We start from the raw sequence: 13,876 nt of genomic DNA on the forward strand, positions 1-13,876 counted from the left end.
AGATGATAACCCAACAATAATCAATCGAAACATATGGAGACCATATAAATAATCAATAGTTTCAATAAGAGAGAGTATCAAAAGATTACATTGTTTTCCCCAACAACAATAAGGTTTAGTTCACCATAGACATGGTGAAACTAGATGAAAAATGGAAGAAGAGTGGAAGAGCAAACCCTAGAAAAGATGAAAAGGAGCCTAAGCATCCAAGAGATCCTTTCTAGAGAGCAAAATTAGGTCTGGCCGTTCTCCCCTGTCAAAAGAATGACTCTGAATTCGTAATAGGGGTATTTATAGGTGAGGAGCGCGTCAAAAACAGGCCCAAGTCCAGCGTGTCACCGCCGGGCAGTTTAAGTGTGCCGCTCGGCGGTTTCCCCTAACCTGCTGCCACCGCTTGGCGGCAATCGCCACAGCCCGGCGGTTTCCCATATCCTGCTGCCATCGCCCGGCGGCAATCACTGGCGCCCGGCGGTTTCCCTCAGTGTCAATTTCCATGCCTACTCCTCGTCCTGGACCGCCCAGCGGTTGAAGTGTGCCGCTGGGCGGTGCGTCGACTCTTCAAAACTTCATTTTTCTACTCTTTTCTTGAGTCAACGACCTGTATCTTCAACTCCATTCTTACTTTTCTCAAATTAGCTACAAAACAATGCAAAATAAGCATAAAATCGCTAAAAACAACTTTTGACTCTCTCCAGACTCATTTATTGAGTTTTGCTTGATTCTGAGCTCATTCCAAGTAGTAAAGGGTGTAATTTGGTGCAAATTGACATATGAAAATAACTGTTTTTCAACCTTCATCATTATGATGCTAAGTAGGGCGTTTATCTAGGATATTTGGAATATTGAGTGAGCTTATATGTGAGGTTTTGAGCTTCAGAGTTCTTATTGATATAATTGTTATCTATTAGAAAGCATGAATGATTTTGCCTAGGTTTCTATGATTGACTGAATTGCATGCATGTGTCATATGATCAAGGCCATTTTTTATTAGCCCTTTCTTAGCCAATGCATAAATTTTTGTCCCAATTAAAAAGAGAACAATGTGTTCTATCCTTTTTGAACCTAAGCTTTAAACAGAATAGGAAAACCCTTTTAGAAATCTTTACCTTGAGTTAAGTTGAGAATTATTGTGTAGTATTGATAAAGGTTCAAGTTTGGGGTTGTTGGAAAAGTTGAAAAAGAAAAAAGGAGCATTGAGCTAAGTGTTGAGCAAAAGTATGAAAATGATAGAAAGATAAGCTCAATGCAAAAAAGGGGAAAGTTGGGAATGAGTGAGATTGGTTGTTTAAAGAGAGTTTGTACTTGAATGATAAATTTTTGAATGACTCTCTTAACTCAAGGCTTTTGTAATCTAGAAAAACCAATTTTTCTTATTAGCCCAACCTCATTATAAGCCTTGAAAAGTCCTTGTGATGACATATGTGTGTGAGTATGTTTGATTGTGGCAAATGAACGTCAATTTTGTTCTATGTGACATGTGGATAGTAGAGTAAAGGAGTGACCTCTTGAAACACCTATGTGATTGAGGGAAACACTTTATCTGGTGAGGAAGGATTCCATGAATTCATGATTACATATGTGCTTAGTTAATTGATCATTCATGAGAATAGCATCTGTTGGAGATTATATGATTGTGTGAACACCATGATGAGTTGCTATGAATCAAAGCATGTGTGCATCTTGATTAAATTCTATTGATGAGCTGATTTGAGTGATTATTGGTCTTGAAAGAAAGGTTTTGCAATGTGTTGAACCATTATGTTGATTAGTGAAAGACTGAGTTGAGACTTGTTTTCTTGAGGACAAGCAAAGTTCTAAGTTTGGGGTTGTGATAACGGTTGAAATACCATTATTTTTATACTTAAAATTGATACTAAACACACCCTTTATGACTTAGAAATTATCTTGAAATCATGCATTTTGCTTAAGTTAGAGAATAAGAGAGTCAAAGGTTGTTTTGTTGGTATTATACTTGGTTTTCTTTATTTTGGCAGGAATTAACATGAATTTGATGAAGGAAGATGAAGTAGTAGGGAGTTGGGCTCAAAAGAAGAAGGAAAAGTGCCTAAAAGAGGAATCGCAGGTAGCGTTGAGCGTAATTCCACCGCTGAGCGCCAACCTCATGGTGGAGTGCTTTGGACAACGCCTAAGCGCCAACGTTAAGGGGAAAATCAAGTGCCGCAACCACCGCTGAGTGGCACTTCCACCGCTGAGCATCAGCCTCTTCAGTGAGTTCACTGCCAAACTCCTGGGCGTCAACGCTGAGCAATATTTCTGAGTACCGCACCCACCGTTGAGCGGTAATCCAATGCTGATCACTAGTCTCTTGGGCTTGGGCCAGTTTCTGTTATATTTTATGAACTATATATTGATTTTCATGACCCAGAGACAGTATCTTTTGACAGAAAGAGGCGCAAAAACATTATCTTCACCCCTAGGAGGCAAATTTTGGATGCGGAAGCTCCAATATACAACTTTTAGGGTTTTGTCTTTTATTCCTTTCATTATTTTCATCTAGTTTCACCATGTCTATGGTGAACTAAACCTCCATTGTTGTTGGGAAAACGATGTAATCCTTTGAAACTCTCATGTATTGAATTGATTCTTAATCTATATGCTTTACTTCATTAATTGTTAGGGTTTTTCCTCTACACTCTATGCATGCTTTGTTTAACTCATTCAATTTCTTGATCATTGATTTTGTCGATATGGACACATACGGGGAAATCTAGACATGGAGAAATTCTCTCGGGAGAAATATTACCTAGACATAGGGATAGGAAGACCGATTGCCTTTAAGCTTCTGTGCGAATGTAATGCATGATCAATTGTTAAGGAGACAAGACATTGTAAACTAGTAATTAGGAGTAGGCTCTCTTCACCCAGACATTGGGTTTAGGGTAAATTAGAAAGTGGCATTGACATTAATGAAGGAGTTGAATTCGTAAATACATGAGAGTAGATAGGATAAAGTCGGAAACCCCAACAACACAATTCATCCATATATCTTTCACCTGCATATTTTCTTGGTTAATTGATCAACACTTGCATGCATGTTTATTTTCTATTTTGAATTCTAAACCAAATTTTCATTCTTAAGTCTTAAATAATCAATAAATCACATGATTGTCTAGGCCAATGAGTCTCTAGGGAAAACGATACTCGATATTACCGTTTATATTACTTGATACGATTCGGTACACTTGCCGGAGTTTTAACAAGGCACCCTCAGCAAAGGTTTGATGTTGCCCCACCATTTGAATTACTATCAAAGCAAGCTCTGATACCAATTGTTAGAGCGATGTAGCGAAATGATTAATGTGAAAAATAAACCAAGAGGGGTGTGAATTGGTTTCTTACAAATGTGTGCCTTTAGTAATTTTATCTTGATTTTAATTTCCTTAGCAAATAATTAAACAAAATAATAAAGAGTAAGGAAGATTGAAAATTGCAGAAATAATTTTATACTGGTTCAAATCACAAGGATTCTACATCCCGTTGCTAATCCCAAACAGAGATTATCGTTCCACTATCACAAAACGAATAAACTATTATAATCACACAGAAAAACAAGTTTAAGTGTTTAGAAAACACCTCTCTTGTTACCACCAAAGGTGAAACTCATTTCCCTCTAAGGCCACAAAGGATGAACATCTCCTCCGAATGCTTCACGAAGAATGAACACTTCCTTTGAATATTCACAAAGGATGACAGACTTTACTCAGTAACAACAACAACACTCAATCACAATCCCGATGAAAGTTCTCGTTCTATACCAATACCAAGTTCTCAAAGCCACAACACAAGGGTTACACAAACCCTAGAACACACTTATCACATAATAAAATACTCAGATATGTTTTTCATGTATTAGAATGAGAGTCTTAAACCAATATATAAAGATCTCACTCAGGGACACCTCCAAAAATCCGTTGTCAGCTTTGTCTCGTGTGATAATTGAATATCCACTTAGGGTAATTCTATTATGACTTTATTAAATGCACAACAACAAAAAACATGCCTAATAACTCCAACGACTAGTTGTGATAATCGATCATGGTAAGTCATAATCGATTATGGATAATCGATTATCATAAGCTAGTAATCAATTATTCCAAAGACAAAATGAGATTTTAGAAACCTTTTAAAAGCTCTATGTGATAATTGATTATCTTAAATGTTAATCGATTATTGTTGTTGATAGGTGTTGATGGATCAACAAGTGTACCAAATCACACAAGTAATACATAATGGTAAGATCAAGTATCGTGTCCCAAGAGACTCTCGGCACTAGACAATCGTGTGATAACTCGATTAATTAAGACTTAAAGAAAACGAGATCATTGGTTTCAAATGCAAAAAAAAAAAATTAAATATGAATGCAGTTTGATCAATAACAGAGTAACACTATGATGAACGGATGTTGTTTTTAATATGAGATGAGTATGTTGTTGGGGTTAGAATTCACCAAGTTCCCTCTCATGTATGTAAGAATTCTTCTTTATGCATTAATGTTAACGTCACTCACTAAATCACTTAAACCCAATCCCTCGACGAAATAAGCATGTCCTTAATCATTAGTTAATGTAATTCCTAGCATTCCTAGTAATTAAATGTGAAGATCAAGAGCTTTAAGACGACCAAGACTCATACTCTCATCCTTGAGAAATGTTACTCTTGGGAGTAAATCAACAAGAATCTGAATTGTAAGGAACCTCCCGGCACTCATGCAATTCATAAATCATGTTATTGAATGAACTAAACAAAGCAAGCGTTGTAATAGATGAATTACTCTAACAATTAATGAAAAAACATATATTATTAAGAATCAATTCAAATACATGAGAGTTCACAAGGTTACACCATCCCCCAACAACAAATAGAATTTAGTTCACCATAGACATGGTGAAACTAGATGAACAATGGAGAAGAATGAGATAGAAAAACCCTAAAAATTGGAGATGGAAGCTCCCGCATCCAAATCTACCTCTAGAGAGTGAAAGAGTGTACTGTTGCGCTCCTTCTACCAAAGATACAAAACCTAAGACGTCTGGGTCCTTTAAATAGAGCGAAGACAGAATAGAAATGAAGTCTCGCCCATGTTGTTGGCGCTTAAGTGCCCCACTTAGGGCGCCCGGGCGGTGAACGGTGGTTCTGGATGCTTATGCCTTCAAATAAGGCGCCCAAGCTTCGTGCTTCTGAAGCTCAAGCACCCAAAAGGGGCGTTCGGGCAGTGAGCAACACTTTTCTGGTGCTGAAGCCTTCAAAAAAGGCGCCCAAGCTTCGAGCATTCCTCCCTTTTGGTGCTTTTCCAGGCCTTTCTGAGCTCCATTTCCTTGGCACTTCATCTCTATTTTTCGTATTATCTCATTTCCTGCAAAAACAAGGGAAACTAGTCATAAAATCATGAAATTCAACCTCAACTCTTATTTACATAACTTAACAAAAAATCATGATTTCAGGCAAGTTTCTAAGCAGAAAATGGTGCATTTAGTATCAAAATTACATCACAAATAACAATATTTTCAACCGTTATCAATAGAGGGAGAAATATGAGTGTTGAACCTAATCTCTGTTGTGTTTGTTTTCTATGATGGCAACACATTGATAGTAACAACACATAGATGTCGTCATGTCATAACAAAAATGTGTTTCTGTGTGATGAAATACATATGTGAATATGTACATGCTTATTGTGATAAATGCATATGTTAACATAATGTTGTTTCTGCATACTATTGTGATTATATCTTTGTATACACACTGTATGTTTCTGTGTAATGAAAACCGCAAGCACAAAAGCATATTTGCATGACATAACCGATTACAGTATTGTAGTAATCAATTAAGTTCATCAGACAACTTATGTTTTGAACTGTGGCAAAACAGCTAGTTTGAATTGATTACATTTGTTGTTAAATCGATTAAAACTTGTGCCTTTACATATATCATTTTCAAATGTGATGTGATGAGTTTTTGAAGAGAAAAAGTTTTCAAAATCTGTTTAAGTGCTTAGCTTAATCGATTACAAGCTTGATAGGCAATTGTGAAGTAAGGGAAGCTAATCTTTTCTCTAGTTTATGTTTGTTATGTATGTTTAGTATTTTAATGCTTAATTATATGATGTAATTGTAATTGTGAAAAATTGTTCTAACATGCACTGTGTTTAGATGATAATTTTGAATGTATTATAATTGGATGTTAGTATTGTGTGATTATGAATTGGTTGGTGTTATGATGATTGGAAATTTGACAATATTAGGTAATTGGAATTAGATGTTATTTCAAGAAGTGATAAGTTGTCAAAACATAAATGTAATGGTTAAACATGGAGCTTCCAAGAGGCAAATTGGTGAGATTGGAGTTGGTTGGAGTAATATGACTTTCTAAGGTTGGTTTAGTGTTGTTGGAGACTAGTTATAAGTTTAAATGGAGCAAAAAATATGATATAGAACTAAAGGTAGTCAGTTGGTAATGTTTTTGGTTTTTTAAAGTAAAAAATTAAAGGTTTGGAATAGTCAATTTGTGAAGTAGGAAGTCTGTGCAAAAAAAGAGAGTATATGGTCCGTAATTGAGTCATTTAGAACTTGTCTATATCATTAGTTGTTGAAAGGTTTAATACTTATTTTGATCCCTCTTTTCGGGGGGTTGTTCAAAGTGGTCTCCCTTTTTTTAAAAAGTTCACTAAAGTCCTACTTTTTGCAAAACTGTGGAAGTTAATCCTTTTTGCTAACAACATTAATTCTGTTAACGGCAGAGCTGTACAACTGGCAAATATTTGATGAGTTGTACAAATTTTGTTGGCATGGCAATGTGACGTAATTATACGTGTTGAAATAAATAAACTTTAGAATGACGTGGAATTACAGACAAAAGAGGATTAAAATCAAATTAGGTTTAATTGCATTTGGGGTAAATTGAACTCGCAAATTGGTGTAAATTGAACTCGCAAATTAGGGTGATTTAGGGTTCATGTGTGTGTTCTGGCGTTCGTGGTAAAATCAACTGAAAGAATTGTGTTCGTGTTCTTGTGTGCGTGGTTTTGCGTTCTTGCGTTCATGGTTGGTTGAAGACTGTGGTTCGTTCAGCAACGCTGGTGAGGTTAGTGTTTTTAATAATGTTGTTAGTTTTCTTATGTAAAGCATTATTATCGCCAATGTTTGTCGTCTTTAATGGTTGCATTGTGTATTTGTTTTGTAATGGGTGGATTTGGTTAAAATATTGTTTATTTGTCGTGTATTGGGGGGCTTTTGGAAAAAGAAGTCACGTTGGGTGTTGATATTGGTCCCATGCCGGTTACTTTAAGTTAATTGAGTGGTCCCCCTTTCCATTTGCAGGGTAGGTTTTAGGATGTGTGACGATAGGTTTGAGGTGGTGGTCCACCACAATGAGACCTTGATAAAGGACGTGGTCCCCTTTAAGTATATAGGTGGGGAGATATCTTCTTGGGACATTGACCCCGACACATGGAGTTATTTTGGAGTAATTGCTTCAATTAAAGAAATGGGTTACATGGAAATAGAAGAGTTAGTTTACAGTATTTAACATATTTTACATGGCCTATATGATGATAAAGGAGCTATGAATATGACGAAAGTGGCTAAATATTTGGGGAAAGTGGACTTATATGTTGTGCACAAAGTTAGCGAAGTAGAGGTTGTAGAAATTGAGAATGAGAATGAAATTCTTTATCTTTTCCAAGGGCTTGCAGAGAGTGGTGAAGGTAGTGGGGTTGAGGCTGGTGTAGAAGGAAATGGGGAGGAAGAAGTTCAGATGGAAAAGGATGTTGTGGAACATCCTGTTGATTGTGGTGATAAGTTGGAGACACATGATGAAGTGGAGGTTGGCGAAGAGGGTGTCCTGGAGGTGGAGGAAGTTGGTGCAGTTGAGGTGGAGGAAGTTGGTGCAGTTGAGGTTGAGGAAGTGGGTGCAGTGGAGGTTGAGGAAGTGGGTACGGTTGAGATGGAGGAAATGAATCTAGTGGACGTTGAGCAAGATGTTGAAGTGGATCCTTTGGAGGAGGTAGAAAATAGTGAGGAAGAAGTTGAAGTGGATCCTTTAGAGGAAGTAGAAATCAGTGAGGAAGAAGTGCAAGTGGATTCTTTGGAGGACAGTGATGAAGATTATAGGGTGGAAAACAGTGGTAGGGGGTTGTCTGATGATGATTCGGAGTTAGAAAAGTTGTTAACTCCAGAAGATAGTGGTAGTAAGGATGATGACAGTGCGGACAAACCAAGTCGATGTCCCTTTCCTACATTTGGAAAGAAAAAGTCAATGCCAAATTATAAATGGGGAGATGGTACTATATTTAATGATAAGGAGGATTTTAAGGAAGCTATTAGAAGCTATGCTATTCATACTGGGAGGGATCTTAAGTTTGTAAAGAATGATAAGCGTAGGGTTCGTGTGAGATGCATGGGTGGGCAAAAAAAGTAACCATGGGTAGCTTACTGTGGATATTTGCCAACAAGAAAGATTTGGCAGTTAAGGAAGATTGTTGATACTCATGCTTGCAGCAAGCAACTGAACGTTAAAATGATGAATAGTAAGTGGTTGAGTCATGAAATAGATAAGTCATTGCATGATAATCCAAGTCTAAAGGTACAAGATATACATAATAAAACACTAAGGAAATGTAACACTAAGGTATCAATTTCCAAAGCAAGAAGGGCCAAGTTAATGGCAACAAATGAATGTGAAGGAGATTTTAAAGAGCAATTTAGAAGGATTCATGACTACGGACATGAGGTCTTGAGAAGTAACCTAGGGTCAACGGTAAAGATTAAAGTGAACAGTGATAATGGTGAGGCCATCTTTGAAAGAATTTATGTCTATCTCAAAGCATGTAAGGACATTTTTGTGAGTTGCAGGCCCATCATCTGTTTTTTTGAAAGGTCTATATAAGGGAGAGTTGCTTATCGCTGTTGGTAGGGACCCAAATGACCAAATGCTACCCCTTGCATATGCAATAGTTGAAGTTGAAAATAAAGATAGTTGGAGTTGGTTTTTGCAATTATTGGTTGAAGACCTTAGGGTAATGAAATATGTGGAGCGTGCACGTGGATGTCTGACCAACAAAAGGTACATGCACTACTTACATTATTTTATTCTTTTTACTTTATGCTTTATGTATGTTTCATTAAAATATTGATGTTTTCAGGGGTTGGTACAAGCTATTGAAGAACTTTTGCCTAAGGCAGAATAAAGATTCTGCATCAGGCACCTTTATGTTAACTTCAGGAAGCGATTTACTGGTCAAATATTGAAGAATTTGATGTGGAAGGCTGCCACAAGCACATACCCCCAGGCTTGGGAGAGAGAAATGTTGAATATGAGAGCAGTGAATGAGGAAGCATATAAATACCTCATAGCCATTTCTCCAAGGTACGTCATTTATGATAACCCAGTTTCATGTGGAGGGCTACCACATGCACATTTCAGTTCGTCATGTATGATAACCCAGTTTCTTCTACAGGTTTTTGTCAATATCTAGATTCACAGCTTAAGCAAGTTGTGATAGTCTAGATAACAACATTAGTGAAGGTTTCAACAGTGTTCTCATTCATGCCAGAGGAAAACCAATAACCACCATACTGGAAGATATTAGACTATATTTGATGAAAAGATGGGCCACCAACAGATCGAAGGTGATCTATGGATTTCAATGTTTGTCCAAAGATCAAGAAGAGACTATTAAAGGAATCTAATTTGTCTAGATATTGGATCCCAAGGTAATATTGTTCTTCTATCTTATTTATGTTTATCTCCAATTTTTGAAGATAGTTATTTATGTTTATTTGTTTCAGCTGGTTTGCAAAAAGGATTTTTGAGGTTAGGCATGTTTCAGATATTGGGAACAAGTTCAAAGTGGACCTGGATACTCATGAATGTAGCTGCAGGAAGTGGATGATTAGTGGCATACCATGTTGCCATGCAATAGCAGTGATGCACTTTATAAATTTAGACCCAGACACTCTTATCCCAACTTGGTTCATGAAATCGACATATGAAGAGACATATGCATCCATCATTTATCCTGTGAATGACCACCTCCTATGGGAAAATACAAGCTTCCCTGATGTACTACCACCAGTTAAGAAGAAGCTGCCTGGGAGGCCAAAGAAAAAAAGAAGATTGAAGCCATGGGAGCTAACCAAGGATGGGACCCAGATGAGTGTTGGTGGCCATAGAAAGAAATGTAGCATCTGTCGTCAATTAGGGCACAACAAAAAAGTATGCCCTTTACGTCCACCCATCATAGAACCAATAGAAACAGCACAACCATCAAAAGCACAAAGTACAGAAGACCCAGCAAGTGACTAATGCCCTCAGCCACCACTACCAACTCAAGATTTCATCACAGATTCAACTCCACCAATAGTAAGGAAAAAGTTAACTATTAGAAAAAAAAGCTGCATAGATTTAACTTATAATTTGGATGACAACACTTTAGTGACACTACTTTAATTTGGATATACATGTATGACAGCACTTTCATTATATCTTTGATATTTTTAGTGATGTTATGTATGACACTACTTTAATTTGGATGTACTAATATTATGTATGACAGTACCTTATTTTGGATGTACTGATATTATGTTGTGTTTATGTGGTTTCTATGTTCGTTTAGGTTTCCTTACCATGTACTGATATTATGTTGTATTAAGGGAGCATCTTGCACAATTTTTTAAAGGGGGACCATAATAAACATTTTTAAACCATCATGAGGACTACAATAAACATTTTTAAACCAACATGAGGACTACAACGAATTTTATTGCAAGAACCCAAATTGTTCACTGATATTACAACACCAACTCATAATACACGAACACAACATACAGTGCACATTGGCCACCTAACATCAACCTAAACACCACAATATTACAACACCAACTCATAATGTTCAACACAACATACATTGCACATTGGCCACCTAACATCAACATAAACACAACCACAATATGATAATGTTAAGCACAATAAGAACAAACACAACTCCAATGAACAACTTTATCCTTCTCTGCAACTCTTTCACATTACTTTCGAGATCAGTGGTGCTCTTGCTTTGCCTCACATTTGTACCATCTCTATCATCAACGTTCTCTTCACAACACCACTTGAAAAGTTACATGGCATCCCACTTGTAAATGCACCCTATTATTCAGAAAAAACACAAAAATGTGTCAACACAGAAAATCAATTCAACATAAAAGTGATTACGCTATTGAAAAAACCTTGTAATGACGACATGTCCAAAATTGCCTCCCAGCATTCCTTGTAGTTTTCGGTACTTTCAGTATAGCAAAATCACCACAATGGCAAATAGGGGTTATCCCAACTCCCCTCGAAACAACACCTTGTGATGAATGCGAAGCTCCTTTGCCCGTTGTTTTCGAACAAGAACAACAACTTTGTAAAGAAGTCATTCCAAACCCTAACCCTAAGCTTTTAAATTTGGAAAAGTCTAGACAAAATCACCAAAAACCCTAACCCCTGCTTTTAAATTTGGGAACAACAACCTTGAATCAGTTTGGTAACAGGATGATTCAGCAATGCAGTCTGACACGTCAAATTTATTTGTAGAACTCATCAAATATTTGCCAACTGGGCAGCTCCATCGTTAGCAGAATTAAAGCTGTTAGCAAAAAGGACTAACTTCCATAGTTTTTGTAAAAAGTAGGACTTTAGTGAACTTTTTAAAAAAGAGAGGACCACTTTGAACAAACCTTCCGAAAAAAGAGACCAAAATAGGTATTAAACCTTGTTGAAATTGGTATAGGAAAAGGTAAAATTGAGTTAGATAGTTTAGAATGGATACTTGAGATTTGTAATGGTCAATTTAAGTTAAAAATTTGTTTTGTGAAATATCTCAGTACCTAAGAGATGGTAGAAATCATTCAAACTTGTTGAAAGGATAACCAAAATATAAATATTTTACAATATAATCCAGCATCAATCAAATTGTTCTAGTATACTGAAACTGAATTTCATTTTTCTTTTAAATGTGTTGAAGTGAAAAGATGAGAGAATAAAATTAATGCAAAGTATTTAGTAAGAGAAAGAAAAGGTGATTTATATAAAAAAAAAAAAAATATTCCTTATATTATTGTATACTAAAAAATGTTACCTCTTTCATCTGTTTTTTTTTTTTTTAATCAAAGACTTCTTATTTTCAGTTTTAATACATATTTGTAGTCTCTCTCTTTTATACTTTTCTGTCGTTCAGATCAGACAGTATTATGAGTAGATGAAAAGAGTACGATGTTGCACTGAGAACAGTAGATGGGTGCGTGGGTTCTTATCAATGAAAAGTACAAGTTATCACTTCCCAGTACGGTAACCCTTTGGTCAAAAGGTTTACATCTCTTTCACTTTTCTCTTTTTAAGTTGTTTTCCTTAAAAAATAAAATTAGATTCAAATTTAGTTTCAGAAAATCAAATTCTAGCCAGTTTTCCAACAAAAACATAACCAATAACAGGTTCGCGTCATATTTTGCACAATTTAAATAAATAAAGTGGATCAAGTTTAGTTTAGAATTTTAAAAAAAGTTTAATAGGATAAAAATTCTCCACATTATGTTACAAAAACTGTTTAACTAGTTTTAAAGAAAAAGCTCTTTTTAAAACAAACAAATTCAAATACGTGGAAACATTATTGAAATTTTAGTTTAAGTTTAGTAAATTGCCGCGCCTGATATGCATATTTGATGTTTTATTTATATAGAATAAAATCAACGTAATATATATAGGTTTAGGGATTGTGTAAGATGCCAAAAATCAATTTCACTCTCCTCGTATAAAGGTGTTGAATTGAATAGTTCTAGCAAGAGATTACAAGAAAAAAAATATAGGATAAGTGATAACTTATATATTTTCATTGAATTATATTAAATGCAAATTTTCTCTAAGTTTTAATCAACTTGTAACTCCATATTTTAGTAAAATATTAATTACTCTTAATTAAAAAAACAAAAAAAAAAAAACTCTTCATCATATTTTTTTTTCAGTGCATAAAATTTAAAATATATAAACTGAATTCCTCTCATATAATATCAGTAAGTTTTTCAAAAGAATGGAATATGCCACCAAACAAATATATATGACATTTTCTTAGCAACAAAACGTGGTTGAATTTTGTACAGAAATTCAGATACCTCTTGCACAACTTGCACTTCCACATGGTTTTCGGCTTTGAAATAGCTCGAAGTCAACACCTAAAGTAGGTTCAGTAATGAAATAGACAATTAAAACCAATAAATAAAAAAGAACAATTCAAGGGTCAATGCACGATTGCAAAGGTGAGAGTTTGAATATTGATTTATAGTTATTATTTTTGATTTGTCAACCATTTATGCCCTTTGATTGCTCCCTCAGTTTTGAAAAAATATGTGACTGCAAATCATTTAATTCAATATACGTCAACCTAAGTTTTGTTTTTAATATTTTCTACGCTTCGGGTTATTTAATAAACCCAAGTGGACCTCACTTTTCCTTTGAAAATCTTGAAAAGCAACAATGGTGTTGTTAGATGCATCTAAGACTTTGAATTTCAATTACAAGTGTGTTTCAGATCACGCCATTAGACTTCTTAACAAACTTTTTTTTAACATATAAAATCAATTTTAACATTTACAAACAAATTCAACTTCAAATGCAAAATCTGTGGTATAGATTGTTTGAATTATAATACGTATCTTTTTCAAGATCCAATCATAATTTCAAGTTGAAAGCAAAAGCAATAAGTGGCTTCCATTTTTTCAATTTCACCGTGATTTTGGAGGTCAAAATCAATTTTTATAGCTATTCAAACACAAACACATTACCATATTGATTTAAGATCAATTGTCGTAATTAATTATTATAATAATAA

Source organism: Vigna radiata, unplaced genomic scaffold, assembly GCF_000741045.1.
Source record: "Vigna radiata var. radiata cultivar VC1973A unplaced genomic scaffold, Vradiata_ver6 scaffold_43, whole genome shotgun sequence".
Lineage (NCBI taxonomy): Eukaryota > Viridiplantae > Streptophyta > Magnoliopsida > Fabales > Fabaceae > Vigna > Vigna radiata.